The 15,522-nt window shown below is 43.1% G+C and overlaps 1 long non-coding RNA gene across 1 annotated transcript in view; it reads left to right on the top strand.

Annotated features, from left to right (window-relative positions):
* Positions 1-15,522, top strand: part of LOC132539431 (uncharacterized) — a 118,384-nt gene that overhangs the window by 27,079 nt on the left and 75,783 nt on the right. The gene's annotated exons all lie outside the window — the stretch shown is intronic.

The raw sequence follows: 15,522 nt of genomic DNA, 5'->3' as shown, positions 1-15,522 counted from the left end.
GAGCCATCCTATAAATGGGTAGTATATTCTCCTGAGTTTCATCTGTCTACTTATATTAAGACACAGGAAGTTATTCTGAAACAATAGTACTCTAAAATCTCAGGGATACAAGGCACATAGAGGAAAGATTGATTCTTACTGATTCAAAATGTCTTCACTCTCCTTTGAAAGGCCTCTTGGTGAACTGGGCTGTTCCCATCTTTTGTCACCACCATCTTCATGTGAGCTTGTGCCCTGTCACTGAGGAGGGGGTGAGCTCTGGGCCGGTGGGCCCTGGCAGCAGTGAGTCAGTGCTTGGTTTACACATGCTACCCACAGCTGCAGCTAATAGGCCCATTCCCACTGCCCCACCCCACTGATATGGTTTAGAAGGAGTCTCTCCCCCATGCGCCAGAAGCAGAGAACTGGGTAGAATAAACCCCAATGTCTCTGGCATATAGTTTGAATGGATTTTAAGGAATTGTATAACAGAACAACGTGGACCCAGGTTAGAGCCCCTACTCCCACCTGTAAAGAGGAAGCTTCATGAGTGGTGAAGCATCTGCAGGTGCTTGCCTTTCTCCCTCTCTACCTCCTCCTCCTCAATTTCTCTTTGTCTTATCAAAATAGGAAGAGAAAGAAAGGAAGGAAGGAAGGAAGGAAGGAAGGAAGGAAAAAAGAGAGAAAAAATGTCCAATGGGAGCAGGTAGATTTGTCATGCAGGTACCAAGCCCCAGTAATAACCCTGGTGGCAAACAAACAAATAAGTAATAAAACTTAAAAGGAAAAAGGGGAAACAAATGTATTTGCTTGAGACAAATCTTTGTTTCTTATGAGATATGTGGCATTTAATTACTGGATGTTTGATTAAAGTAGTTGTTCACTGACTGAATATAGGAAAATTCTTAGATAAATATTGCCATGCAATATAATTATAATTTAAATTCATGATAGGTCAATTACAGGTGAATTGCAGGTGCCTGTGGTTTCTGGTGGCCCTAATGTATTTATATAAAGGTTGCCAGAATTCAATTACTTGGTCTTTTTGATTGTCAGTGGGGCTTCACCACTCTGTGCCAGCTTTTTCAGACAGAGGTAGCTAAACTAAAGGCAGAGAGACAGGGAAAGCAGATAGGACAGACACGGTGATGCTGGAGTTTCCTCTAACACAGTGGGCTTGAGCCTGAGTCACGTACATGTCCAAGTGAACATACTATCTTGCCAGTCTGAATTAATTTTATGACAGTTCTCAATGTTTCCTTTTCTCTTGACCTAGCTTTGTTATTTTTCAGTGGGAATAACACTGACTTATGACATCATATATGCTTTATGTTTAAGCTGTAGAAAGTCAGTATTCTATTTGTCTCTAGAAGTCCAATTTCCACCTATCACCATCAGTTGACCCCTTTACCCAATTTATCTATTCTTCTTCCCTCTCCTTTCTTATCAGTCTTTTGTTTTTATGACCCAAGAATTTCTGTTTAATTAATCCACTCATTTCTTTACCTAGCATGTGAGTTAAATCAGTGTTCGTCTTCGTCCATCTGACTTGGCTCATTAAGTGTAATATCCTCTAGGCGCCTCCATGTTATTAAAAATGGCAGTTTTTCTTTTTTCTTTTGCAACTGAGAAGGATTCTGTTGGGTACATAGATTTTCTGCTTATGTCAGTGTGTTTGTTTTGCCTTCAGGGTTATTGCTAGGGTTTGGTACCTACACGACAAACCACTGCTCCTGGAGGCCTTATTTCTATTTTATTGCACAGAACAGAGAGAAATTGAGAGGGGAGAGGGAGATAGGTAGAGAAAGGTAGACACTTATCTTTAGATAGATACTTCACTGCTTGTGAAGCAGAATCCCTGCAGGTGGGGAGCGGGGGCTCAAACCCAGGTCCTTGCACACGTCCTTGTGATTCGTACTAAGGGCACTTAACCTGTTTTGCACCACCACCTGCCCCCTAGACTACAAATTACTTATTCAGTCATCTGTGGAAGTACACTTAGGTTGTTTCTAATCCTTGACTGTTGAATATAAGGCCGTGGTGATGGTGCACCTGGTTGAGTGCACTTGTTATAATGCACAAGGACTTGGGTTCAAGCCCTGCACCCCACCTACAGAGGGAAAGCTTCACAGCAGTGGAGCAGAGTTTCAGGGGCCTCTCCTTTGCACTCCCTATCTATTTTCCCCTTTCCTCTCAATTTCTCCATCTCTGTCCAACAAATAATATCTATGGTTATACATACATAAGAGCAATAAAAGAGAACTGAAAGCTGTGATGAGCATGACAGTGCAGACAGCTATTCAAATCAGGGTTTTCATTTTCCTCAGATAAACAGCTAAGATCAACACTGGATGATGTGGTATTTCTAGTCTTGATGCTTTGATGGTTCTGTGATACTTTACATAATGACTGCACCAATTTACACTCCAACCCATAGTGTATGAGGGACTCTTTTCACCACAGTCTCACTCATAGTCATTTCTTATTCATTAGGTCCTAGATGGATCAGAAAAATTGACCAATCCCAAACCTGTCATGTAGAGCTGACAACAAATACTTTAAAAGTAAATTGTTAACGTTTATAGTGTTTTACAAATATTTGAAAGATTACAACAAATTGCTAATAATTTATACTATTTACTTTCTCATTGAGGCACAGAGGTGCCTCAAACTTATTGGTTCAGTAATAAAAGTCCTCTGAGGGTTCTTGTACAAGAAAAAGAAATCTGAATTTATAGTAAGTGGAAGCCAAGCTTAATTTCAACCTTTGATCACATAATGAATCTTCTTGTTTGGGTGTCACTTAGATACACTGAAATGCCATCTGCTATGGGAGAGCTCAGATGCAGTGGTTTTTTTGGACCCACTAGACTAGGTAATGTCTGAATTCCCCTCCAGAACTAGGATTTGATGTGTAGACAGAGCGTGCAATTTTGGAATCTGCCAAGCCAGAAGAGGATTTAATACTGCACTCAGAACTGTACTCAAATTGTGAAAAAATGTTCAATAAAATAACATTACAAATCATACTCAGTTAAACTTGCTGGCAAAGGTAGCATGACAAAATTGGGAAATAAAGCATATGGGACATAGTGTTATTTACATGTTTTTAGGACAGACGCCCTGGGTGGCTCGCTATTTACAAGACAGAAGTTTCCACCCTTCCCCTCTGCTTTAGGCTTGAGGCAGTGCCAAGTCCTCCATCTGACTTCATACGACTGTGGTCTAGTTCTGATCAGTATTTGTCACCACTCTTCACAGCAGGCAGGAATGCAGCAGACCAGTGGAGGGGAGAAAAAGGTTTATTAAATGAAGTCTGTTGAAGGTAACTAGAGCTGAAACAATCCCAACAGTGAAATGCAGAGTTTGCAAGGCAGTTGGAGCCTCACAGTCTAGCACATTTTAGATGACAGTTGAAGGAGAGAGCATTTTAGAATGTTCAGCCTATTTACCATATCTGGGGGGAAAGTCACTCAATAAAAATCACTATGAGTTACATTCTCTGAAAATACTTTACAGGATTATAAGCTTCTTTGGGGGGTGGGGGTGTGATATCATTTGTTAAACATCATTTATTAGTGATTTCATAGCAGTTTACAGAATATACTGCAGAATAATAGGTCTACAGGTCCATCCATGTAATGACAAGGCTCCACTCTATTTTGTGCTGAGTAATATTGTATGCCATATGTATTCATACCCCATTTTCATTAACCATTCTTTTGCTCATGGGCTGCTAGATTTTTTTTTTTTTTTTACCAGAGCACTGTTCAGCTCTGGCTTATGGTGGTCCAGGGGATTGAACCTGAGACTTTAGAGCCTCAGGCATGACAGTTTCTTTGCATAACCATTATGCTATCTACCTCCACCCTTGATTATTTTTCTACATCTTGGTTATTGTAAATAATGTTGCAGTGAACATAAGGGTTCATATATCTTTTTTCAAATTAGTGTTTTCATATTCTTAAGATAATTCCCTAAGAAATGATATTTGGGGATCATATGGTGTTTCTATTCTTACTTTCTGGAGATATCTCCATCCTGTTTTCCATGATGGCTGTATCCAAATTTACATTCCACCAACAGTGCACAACAGTTCCCTTTTCTCTGTATCTTTGCCAATGCTTGCTGTTTCTTGTCTTTTGGATAATAGCCATTCTCACAGGTGTGAGGTGATATCTCATTGTGGTTTTTATTTGCATTTCCCTAAGGATAAGAGGTGATGAACATCTTTTCATATGCCCGTTGGCCATCTGTATGTCTTCTTTGAGAAGTGTATATTTAGCCCACTTTTCATTAGGTTGTTTATACTTTTGTTGTTGAGTTTTTATGAGTTCTTTATACATTTTGGATGTTAATCCCTTGTCAAATGCATAATTCACAAATATCTTCTTCTAATTTAGTAAGATGCCTTAATTTTGATATTTTCTTCACTGTGCAGAAGTTTTGTAGTTTGACTCAGTTGCTTTTATTTTCCATTGTTTCTCTTGCAGTTAGAGCCAAGTCCACAAAACATTACTAAGATTGATGTCAGAAGGTTTCTTGCCGTTGTTTATCTGTGTATAGTTATCAGTATTATAGTCTCTAGCTCATTTTGAATTAATTCTCATGTATGGCATAAGATGATGGCTTAGTTGATTTTTTTGTAGATTGCTATCCTGTTTTCTCAACACCACTTATTAAAGAATATGCCTTCCCTTTTATTTGTTCTCACACCTTTCATATAGATTAGTGGTCTATAAATGTTTAGGTTTATTTATGGACTGTTGATTCTATTTCACTGATGTGAATAAATGTTTGCTTTCCTGCCAGCTGTTTTGATTACTGTTGCATGGTGGTATAGTTTGAATCAGAGAGCATGATAACTCCAGATTTTTATTAAACCTAGGACATGAGGAAATAAGACCTATACATTGAAAACAGGACATCATTGAAAGAAATTGAATAAGACACACGGTCTATGATCTTGAATTGAAGAACTAACGTTGTTTAAATGTCCATATTACCTAAAGAAATCTACCCCTATAAATCCTAACATACTTCACAACAATAGAGCAAAAAGTATTAAAATTTGTGTAAAATGGGGGGGGGGGAGTCACACCATGTTAAGTGCACATCGTTCAAAGTGTGAGGATCCTGGTTCAAGCCCCTGGCTCCAGCTTCACACCTGTAGGAGGGTTGCTTTACAAGCAGTGAAGCAGGTCTGCAGGTATGTCTTTATCTCCCTATGTATCTTCCCCTCCCCTCTCAATTTCTCTCTGATCTATCCAAAAAATTGGGGGGAAAATGGCCACAGGAACAGTGGACTCATAGTGCAGGAACTGAGCCCCAGAGATAACCCTGGAGGCAAAAAAAATTGTGTAAAGCCAGAAAAAAAAGACTCTAATTTCACCATGTCCAGATTCAATCCCCATGTCTAGATTCAATCCACTCTTAGACATTTTGTACTTTTTGGTATGGTTGTTAATAGTACTGTTTTCTTCATTATTTTAAAAAAGTTAAATTTTTAGGGTGCTGGGCTGTAGTGTGCCAGTTGAGCACATGTATCACCATGTACAAGGACCCAGGTTCAAGCCCCCAGTGGCAGAGGGGAAGCTTGGACTGGTGAAGCAGGTCCGCAGGTGTCTCTCTTTCTTTTTCCCTATCTCCCTTCTCAATTTCTCTCTGCCTTAATAAAAGAAAGAAAGAAAAAAAGAGGAAAATGACCACCAGGAGTGGTGGTTTTGTAGTACTGGCACTGAATCCCAGTGATAACCCTGGTGGCAATGAATCTTTATTTATTTATTTATTTAAATTTATCTATTTTTATATTGCCACCAGGATCATCATATTGTTTCAATGCTTACGGATAAATTACTGCTCCTGGTGGTCTTTTTTTTCCCGTTCTTTCTTTCCACTGAGAGACACTGAGAGAGGAGGGGATATATACGGGGAGAAAGAGAAACGTGCAGCACTGTTTTACCCTTAGTGAAGTGTACCCCTGCTGGTGGGGACTAGAGGCTTGAACCCACATCCCTGTTCATGGTAATTATGTTTGCATTATTGGACGCACCCCTCTTGGCCACCATTGTCATTTTGATGGTTCTATGTTACTGTACAGAACTGCAGTAGGCTTAGTATACTGATTTCAGCCTGCAACTTTACTGTGTTCATTTACTCTAGTAATTTGCTGATGGAGTCCTTAGTCTCCCCACACCACCTATAAAATCATGCGGTTTGTGAATTGTTAACAATTTTCTCTCTTTCTCATTTGGATGGCTTATCTCCACCACTCCGCCCCCCTTCACTGAATTTCCCTGGCCAGGACTTCTGATTCTCTGTTCAATTAAAATTGCAGAAGTGGGCTGCCTTGGTCTGTCTACACCCTCTCTTGACTTTGATCAGGTGTTCTTTCTGCACCTGTTGAGATGATAGCCCTTTCACCCTCCACATTATTAATGTTACGGCCCACTGCGCCTGCTTTGCAGACTGATGGCCTTGGGGAGGTCAGGCTGTGGACCAGACAGGCCGGGGGCTAGGGGTGTTGGTGGTGGCAGTGGTGTCTGGATGTGTCTGTGTCCATGTGCGTGGGGGGCAGGACCGTGGCCCTGGCCGCCAGAGGAGAGGCAGGTGCTTCCCCAGGTGCGTGCTGATCTTGAGCCCCAGGCTCTCAGTTGAGAACCAGCGTGCTCCGTTTTGCGCCTGCGTATTGAGGCCCAGGCCACGTGCTGGGGCCTGCGCACACGGGCTCTCCCGCTCCCGAGCTCCCAGCTCCCAGATAACCGCGGGACCGCGCCTGCGCACTCACCACTGCCAGGATCGCCCGCATGGCTGCTGTCTAGTACCTTGGCGCCACAATCAGGTCAGCCACGGCCAGTCGCCTTCCTCAGGGTGGGTGGGGGGCTCTCGTGGCGCCACTCCACTTGCTCGAAGCACCCCCACAGGTGCTGGGCTTTCCCTGTGTTCACATCTGCTACTGAGGAAGCCCCATGGAGGGAGATTTTGGGGCTCCTCCCCAGGCGGACCGGAGGGTGGGGTCCCCGCCTGCAGTGGGAGTCAGTTGTTGGGTGGGGGGCCTCCCCGGGCTGACCTGAGAGCGGGGTTCCATCTGCATTGTGGAGTCAACTGTTGGGTGGCGGTGGGGGTGCAGGCACGGGAGGGCTCCCTCTGCCTTCTCTTGAGGTTTGTCTGTTTCCAGGGTCTTGGGCCCTCAGCACCGGCCTCTGGGGTGGGGAGGTCAGGACCCTCAGCTGCTGCCCTGTGACCCAAAGCTGCAGCTGCTCGGGTGGCTGCGGTGCTCCTCAGTGAAGACGTGGTTTCCAGGAGGAGAAAAACACTCCGGCAGAAGGAACAGACCCACACAAGAAAAATGTTTCATGATACCAGTTTTTAAAGATGTATATATTTTAAAAACTATATTTCTTAATTTGATAGGACAGAGAGAAATTGAGATGGGAGGGAGATAGGGAAACCCCCCCCCCCACCACACCCCAGAGCTCTTCACTGCCTGTGAAGTTGCCCCTCCTGCAGACCTTGGGCCGGGGGATGTGTGCACCACCACCCAGTGTCTGCTTATTTTTTGGAATTCCTAAAAGCAGTAAGAAAATAGTTCACCAAAAGTAGTGAAAACTTAGATGTAACAGCAGCGTGTTTTTTTTTTTTTTTTTTTCCTTGCAAAAGGTGAAACGTGCAGGGCCAGGGATTGGTCAGACAGCATGGCTTTTCATGCCCCTCCTGAAACGAGCTCTGTTGTCTCAAACTGGGGAAACAGGCACCTGCGGTAAAGTGTTAAGCGGCTGAAAGGTGGGCCTGAGACTTGCATCTAGACTGTCAGGCTCTCCCCAGCATAAATGCTGATAAATGAGAGGAAAACGCGGAAGTAGTTGTGCAGTGGGAAACATCTTCTGCGGTGTTCAGTTCACTTTGTTCCGAAATTCATGTATGATGTCATTTCTGGTATTAATTATCACTGGTGGGCTACATCACTTTCAATTAATAGATAAAATGTGAGTCAAGGTTGTGATGGTTGTGTGACAGGTTTAAGGCAGAATTAAATCGCTCCCTCCAGACATTTCTGATTTCGCCTCTGAGAAGTAGCAGATGGTTTCCCTTAAGAATTGATTTGCGCTTGTGCTTGGGAGATCACTCTCGTGCAGCAATATTGCTACGTTCTATTACTTAATGCTGTACTGGTTGGTTGTTTTTTCTTTTAAACAAAACTTCAGCTGGGCCTTCTTGTCTTTAACTAAGCTAAGTGATTTGTTAAAATCAAGAACCAAATGTGGAATGTAACTACTTCCCCAGGTGTACAGTACCAACTAAATGGAATTTGATTTAGAGAAAAAGCAATTGTCCCACACAGCTTTGCCCTGAGAGGTAAGTCCTGACACTCCATGATTGAGACGCCACAGACAGTACTGTTGTGACTATGGGGTGGTGGTCAACATATTATATGAAAGTTAATCCAAACAGAATGAGTGGTATAAATAAAACCGGAACCAGCCGTGAGTCTGGGGAAAGGATACATCACACTTCTGACAAGAGTGAGCTTTGTCATCAAGCAGCGTGGATAGGAATTCAGCTTCACATTTCTGAAGAATGATCAGAGGTAAGTTATTAGAGTTTTCTGTCTTAATTTCCAATTCTCTTAAGGAACTATCAGAAGTATTAACTGGCTCTAACAATCTAATATAATAAATGGCACATAATAGGAACTTCATTAATTTGTTTAGTGAAAGGCTACTTCTCAATAAATTTAATTAAAGTATAAATGAAATAATTTTGAGGACTCATAACTAGTTATTACCTTTTATTGATGAGAAATAATTTGAAAGTCAAATCCTCATGCAGCTCTAAGTACTGAGCAATTTGAACTATCTTAAATTGAACATAAAGGCTGTTCACTTTCTGCTTAGTTTTAAGATTATAATGACTGCAGTTCATGATAAATAGCAAACTAATGCTGAAAGGACAGTTTTTGCTCAAACTTAGGAGATTTTAATATAACTTTGGCCAAAGATCAGAGAAAATTTTTTTCCTTGCTGGCAATAGATATGTTCTAAGTCCAAAATTTATACTTTAACCAGAGAGGTTGTTGTTTGTTTTTTAAAAAAGATTTCTTCTACTCTTTACTCGGGATAAAATTAAACAGTATGCTAACAGCATCTGCTTCTCAGCCTTCTGCTGGTGAGATACATTTTCCTTAAAATGTTTCACGTGCATTTGTACTTGTGCTATGCCTACTTGCCCACACCAGTCTGAAGGTGGAAGGAAATTAAGTTTGACTGTGGTAAATATCAGAGGAAGTCATCTGGCCACTGCTTTTCCCTCAGTAAGGGAATTTCTAGATTTATCTTTCCATTATGGTAGCTACTAGTCACATGACAATGTGAACCTGTGTTTACTAAAATTAAAGATGTTCCTGCACACATACTAGCCACATTTTAGGAGTTAACCATACATAGCTAGTGGTCATTAGTCCATACATGTAAAGTTACTGTCATCTCCACTAGTTCTGTTGGGAAGTGCTGCTAAATGATTGGCAGTAAAGGTATATAATCACAATTTTTCTCTCCCATTGAACAAGCTAAATTAAAGAATTCTTCTCATATGTTAATTATTCAAGGGAAATACACAGGAGTGTATATAGCACAAAATGCAAGACGGAAAACCATTTCTTGCTGTTAAGGCCTGGGAAAAAGAAGTAGGTGTGCTTGACAGTGTCTCAGACTGTTAGTTACTGTTGGGCTGTAGGATTGCCTCAGGATTATATGATATACTCCACTTCTCAAGTGTTTGTTCTATCTAGTTGAATGTAGAATGATTAGAATAACTGTTCAGAAAAGGACAGGCAAGAACGATGACTGATGCGGCAATTCTAAACAATGCTCTTTTCTTTCCTACTATTCCTGCTTGGGAATCTCTGCCCAACCGCATCTTGCTTCCTAACTTATTTATAAGCTTTTATTATTGCTGGATTCGTGGTGCCACATGACAGAGAATAAGAGAATGAACAGTTTTAGGAGGGGTAGGAAATTCTATGCTTCCTTCTTGGAAGAACGTTAATGAATACTGAGAAAAAGACTAAGTCCTTCATGTCTCAGGTCAAGGTAGTTCCTTTTTACCTTCTCCTTAGGTTATATTTTCATTTTCATTTATTTATTTATTCCCTTTTGTTGCCCTTGTATTGTAGTTATTATTGTTGTTTTTATTGATGTCATCATTGTTGGACAGGACAGAGAGAAATGGAGAGAGGAGGGCAAGATGGGGAGAAAAATAGACACCTGCAGACCTGCTTCACTGCCTGTGAAGGGACTCCCCTGCGGTTGGGGAGCCTGGAGCTCGAACCGGGATCCTTAACGCTGGTCTTTGCACTTTGTGCCATGTGCACTTAATCTGAGGTTCTATTTTCTTTATGATTTTAAATTAACTCAGAAAATGCCCATAGAGGAATGATATTGATATTTTTGAAGTGGGAACATATTAAGAAGACACAAAGATCTCTGGAACTGGGGTAGGACAGCACTGAAGGGCACTGTTTGAAATTTAAGTAGCATATCTAAGTAGGAATATTGGGTTAGCAGCTGAATATAGGAGAAAATCAAATTAGAGAAATTTTTTTTCATTTTTACTGGATGGAGAGTATTCCAAACCATGGAGGAAATCATACAGAAAGAACAAGGGGCCTCGTGGTAGTGTACCTGGTTAAGCGCACATGTTACAGTGTGCAAGGACCTGGGTTCAAGCCCCTGGTCCCCACCTGCAAGGGGAAAGCTTCATGAGTGGTGAAGCAGGGCTGCAGGTGTCTCTGTCTCTCTCTCTCTCTCTCTCTATCATGCCCTTCCTCTCAATTTCTGGCTGTTTCTATCCAATAAGTAAACATTGCTGAGGGTCACGTGGAGTGACTCCAGCCAGGAAGGTAAGCTTATCAGTTCTCCCTCTCAGGCTCTAAGGGGCCCAGATATCAGGAGGAGATACCAGGAGTATTTTGATACGAACACTTGATTTATTCAGGGGTGGGCTTGGGTCTATATAGAGAAAGTTAAAGAACATTTTTCAAATACGTCAGAAATTACAGGTTTCTTAAAGGTCAGCTTGCCCCTATGGTAGGGTGCTTGTATGACAAGAATTGATGCGATACATAAAGGTCAAGACAGTCTTCTTCTTCTTCTAGTGTTTGCCATCAAGACAGTTATTCTCCATGATGCAAACAGGTTAATTATCTAAAGGCATTTGAGAGAAGCATAGGGGTTAAACCAGTGGAGTGAGATAGAGAGAAGATAAACAAGGCTTGATGTAAATTAAGGACACCAAAAAACATAAGGAAATAGTGTTTTGAGGCTTCATTGTCTGTTATTGGGGTGTAAGATGGAGTGTGTTTCTTTTTTGTGAATGAACCTTAAAGCAGGCAGACGTGGCCTGCCAGCAGGGAGAAACTAAGTGCAAGAGGTATGCAGGTTTTCTGTGAGCCTGGGAGGCCAACAAGGCAAGCTTAGTCTGGGAGACTTTTTCCCTTTTGGCTCATCTCTATGATGAGAGAGGCTAACAAGTGGGGTGTCTTTCCAGACCTCCATCCAAGGATGGGGGGAGCTTCCCTAAGCTCTACCAAGCTTTCACATAGTCCCTCAAAACATAAAATTTTTTTATCAAGTTTTTTTTATATTTATTTATTTATTCCCTTTTGTTGCCCTTGTTGTTTTATTGTTGTAGTTATTATTGATGTCATCATTGTTGGATAGGACAGAGAGAAATGGAGAGAGGAGGGGAAGACAGGGAGAGAAAGACACCTGCAGACCTGCTTCACCACCTGTAAAGTGACTCCCCTGCAGGTGGGGAGCTGGGGGCTCAAACCAGGATCCTTACGCTGGTCCTTACACTTTGCGCCGCGTGCGCTTAACCCGCTGTGCTACCGCCTGACTCCCAAACATAAAAAATTTTAAAAAAGAACAACAGAAAATGAAGAAGCATGTCTGTTTTGTTTGGGACTTTCTACACTTCCCTGTGGGTTATGTAGAATTTTTAGGTTTCCCTGTGGGTTACTTAACATGTATAATATGTATCTCAGCTTTTAGAAAAGGATGTGAAAAACTTTTCTGAACACAAATCATAGGGAACCACTTGCATAACAAAAGGACAGTAATAGATGGAAACATGTGACCCCTTCTTCTTCTTCTAGCGTTTGCCCTTCCTCCGTAGCCAGTCAACAGCCTCAGGTTGAGCCTGATGTAAAGTTTCGAGACCTCCTTTGAATCTGGAGAGGTGGCAGTCATTGACTATGTGGGTCATAGTCTGTCAGTAGCCGCAGGGGCAGTTCGGGTCATCTCTGGCTCCCCAGCGATGGAACATAGCGGCGCACCGGCCATGGCCTGTTCGATAGCGATAGCGATTGAGGAGGGCCCAATCATAACGTGCTAGGTCAAAGCTAGGTCAAAGCCGGGTTGACGCTTGCAGGGGTCTGTGATGAGGTGTTTGTCCTTTACCTCAGCTGACTGCCAACTCTGTTTCCAAGAGTCTGGAACAGAGAAGTTCAGTGTAGGCATAGGAGACCAGATTGGATGATGAGACATCAAGCGTTGGACAGGGTGGGCGAAGATATCCGCGTATATTGGCAGGTCCGGTCGAGTGTAGACGTGAGAAATGAACTTAGATGATGCCGCATCCTGACGAATATCTGGCGGGGCGATGTTGCTAAGAACTGGCAGCCATGGAACCGGGGTGGAACGGATGGTTCCAGAAATTATCCTCATGGAGGAATATAATTTGGAATCGACCAAGTGGACATGGGGGCTACAGAACCATACTGGGGCACAGTATTCTGCAGTGGAATAGCATAATGCCAGAGATGATGATCGTAGTGTGGAAGCGCTCACGCCCCATGAGGAGCTGGCCAGTCTTGCAATGATGTTATTCCTCGAGCCCACCTTTGCTGCAGTTTTATGAGATGTTCGTGAAATGACAGAGTGCGATCGAGAGTAACGCCAAGATAGACTGGCTGGGCTTCATGCTGATTCTCGTATCGCCAAGCTGCACATTAAGCTCACGCGAGGCTGAGGCATGGTGTAGATGGAAAACAGATGATACCGTTTTTTGCAGTGTTAGGGATTAGTCACCATTTTTTACAGTAATCAGATATCAGAGACATGTCTTTCGTGAGTGTTTCCTCGAGGATGTCAAACTTGGATGCCTGAGTTGCACAGCAGATGTCATCGATGTAGATGAACTTCCTTGAAGAAGTTTCTGGGAGGTCATTGATGTAAATATTAAATAGCGTAGGAGCCAGAACATAGCCCCGGGGGAGGCCACTTGAGACAAGTCTCCATCTGCTAGACTTGTCACCCAGATGCACCCGGAATCTTCTGTTTTGGAGAAGAAACGATATAGTGTTGGCCACCCAGGGAGGCAGGCATCTTGAGATCTTGACTAGGAGACCACGGTGCCAGACCGTGTCATAGGCTGCTGTGAGATCAACAAAGACAGCACCCGTCTTTAAATTCTTCTGGAATCCATTTTCAATGTAAGTTGAGAGGGCCAGGACTTGTTCACAGGTAGATCTTCCTGGGCAGAAACCAGCTTGGGCGGGTGATATGAATTTCTCTGTAAGAGGAGAAATTCGTGACAGAAGCAGCTTCTCAAGTTTGTAACACACGGAGAGGAGAAAAATTGGTCTATAGCTGGCGGCCAGTGTTGGGTCTTTCTTTGGTTTCAAAACTGCTATTATCTTCGCACGACGCCAAATTTTGGGCATAGATTCGGATTCTAAGATGTGGGACAGGAATGTAGTGAGCCACTTCTTTGCCGCGGGGCCCAAGTTAAGAATGAGTTCTGGGGTAATGTTATCATAGCCAGCAGCTGTTCCCGGTTTAACCCTCTTCAAAGCGTCTTCCAGTTCAGACAGTGTAAAGGGAGAGAGTTTTGGAGATGGACAAGATAAACGGAAGTGGGATGACCACTCATGGGAAATTTCTCTTTTCCAGACTGGGTCAATCTTAGCACGTCCAACTTGAGTTAGGTGACTGGCCACTGAGTTTGGAGATACGGGAGGATGGGAGATGGGAGAGGGTTGACTACCGGCACCCAGACTATAAAGAAGCTTCCAGGCCTTCCTACTTGAGTGGGTGAAGTTCAGACTTTCCGTGAGTTGTTGCCAGCGGGCTTGGCGTGCTGCATCCAGGGAGGCAATGAGATGGTCGGCCACATCTGGGTCCCCCGACTCATCATACTGCTTTAGTAGTTGCTCGCATTCAGCATCAAGACAAGGCGTATAGTTAGCACGTCTCCCATGAGGAATAGCTTGGGAAGTTGCTTTGAAGATGGCTTGGCGGAAGTGCCTGAAGGAGTCTTCAGAGGGGATAGAGTTAATTGGAATTGCAGGAATAGATTTGTTGGTAAGATCACTGAACAGACGCCAGTTTGCTTTCCGCAAGTTCCATCTTAGTTTCTCCGAGCACAGAATCAGTGGGAGCTGGAGACCAATGTGGATGATAGCTGGGCGGTGATGACTGTGTGGGAAGACCTTGAGAACTTGTCTCGTAGCGGGAAAGGCTTGGCCGTTGACTGTGCTAATCCAACACAGGTCGGGTGACGAGTCTTTATTCCATCTAGCACTGTGAAAAGAGACTGGCTGTTTGGGATCGTATAATAGGGAGAGGTCATTCGCTGAAGCCCAGTCGGCTAAGATAGAGCCGTCAGCACGAGTGGAGGAATATCCCCAGTCTTAGTGGTGACTATTAAAGTCTCCAACGTAAACGGCTGGGTGATTCGGGCTAGGCAGGACCTCATTATCCCATGAGGCACTGGGAGGCTTATATACGTTGACGAGCTGAATAGTTCCAGTAGTAATGAAGTCGTAGAAGGTCGAAGAGGCTGTATGGTAAACGTCTGCAAGACACGATTTGGCGTAGATGGCTCGGCCGTGTTTAGGATGGAGATTATAGCATATTAAATCGAATCCACTGATGGTGAATCAAGCAGCTTCATCAACTGCTATATGTGTTTCTTGTAGGCAAATAACATCTGCCTGATGCTGTATCACCAATTGACCAATAAGAACGCGTTTGGCAAAGGACAGCCCCTCAACATTAAGTTGGAGGACTTGAAGAGCAGGACCAACAGCTTGAAAGCTGTCAGGAGCTGCTTGTTGCTGGCTTTGAAAGTGACTGGGATCCATGTGGATTCAGTTGGCTAGGAAGGATCGTCAGTTTCCCCAATGAATGGGTACTCACGGGATGCACCACGGGAAGGTCGATCCAATGCACCCCATCCAATGTGACCCCTGAAAGAATTTCATTTAAAAGTGTGTTCTCGCAATGACAACAATAATAACCAAGGGTAAGAACAAGCGTAGCAAAATAGGAAAAATGTCATTTTCAGGAGCAGTGGATTCATAGTGCAGGCACCAAGCCCCAGCGATAACCCTAGAGGCAAAAAAAAAAAAAAGTATGTTCTCATATACATAGGGAAAAAGAGACACCCACAGATCTGGTTCGCTGCTTATGAAGCTACAGGGACTTTTTTGCTTGTGTGATTATACGTTTCTAGTGGATATTTTTCCCTGCAGGTGGGGGT

This window comes from Erinaceus europaeus, chromosome 7, assembly GCF_950295315.1.
Source record: "Erinaceus europaeus chromosome 7, mEriEur2.1, whole genome shotgun sequence".
Lineage (NCBI taxonomy): Eukaryota > Metazoa > Chordata > Mammalia > Eulipotyphla > Erinaceidae > Erinaceus > Erinaceus europaeus.
The sequence above is the reverse complement of the archived record's forward strand: the minus strand, read 5'-3'. Positions and strand labels throughout refer to the sequence as shown.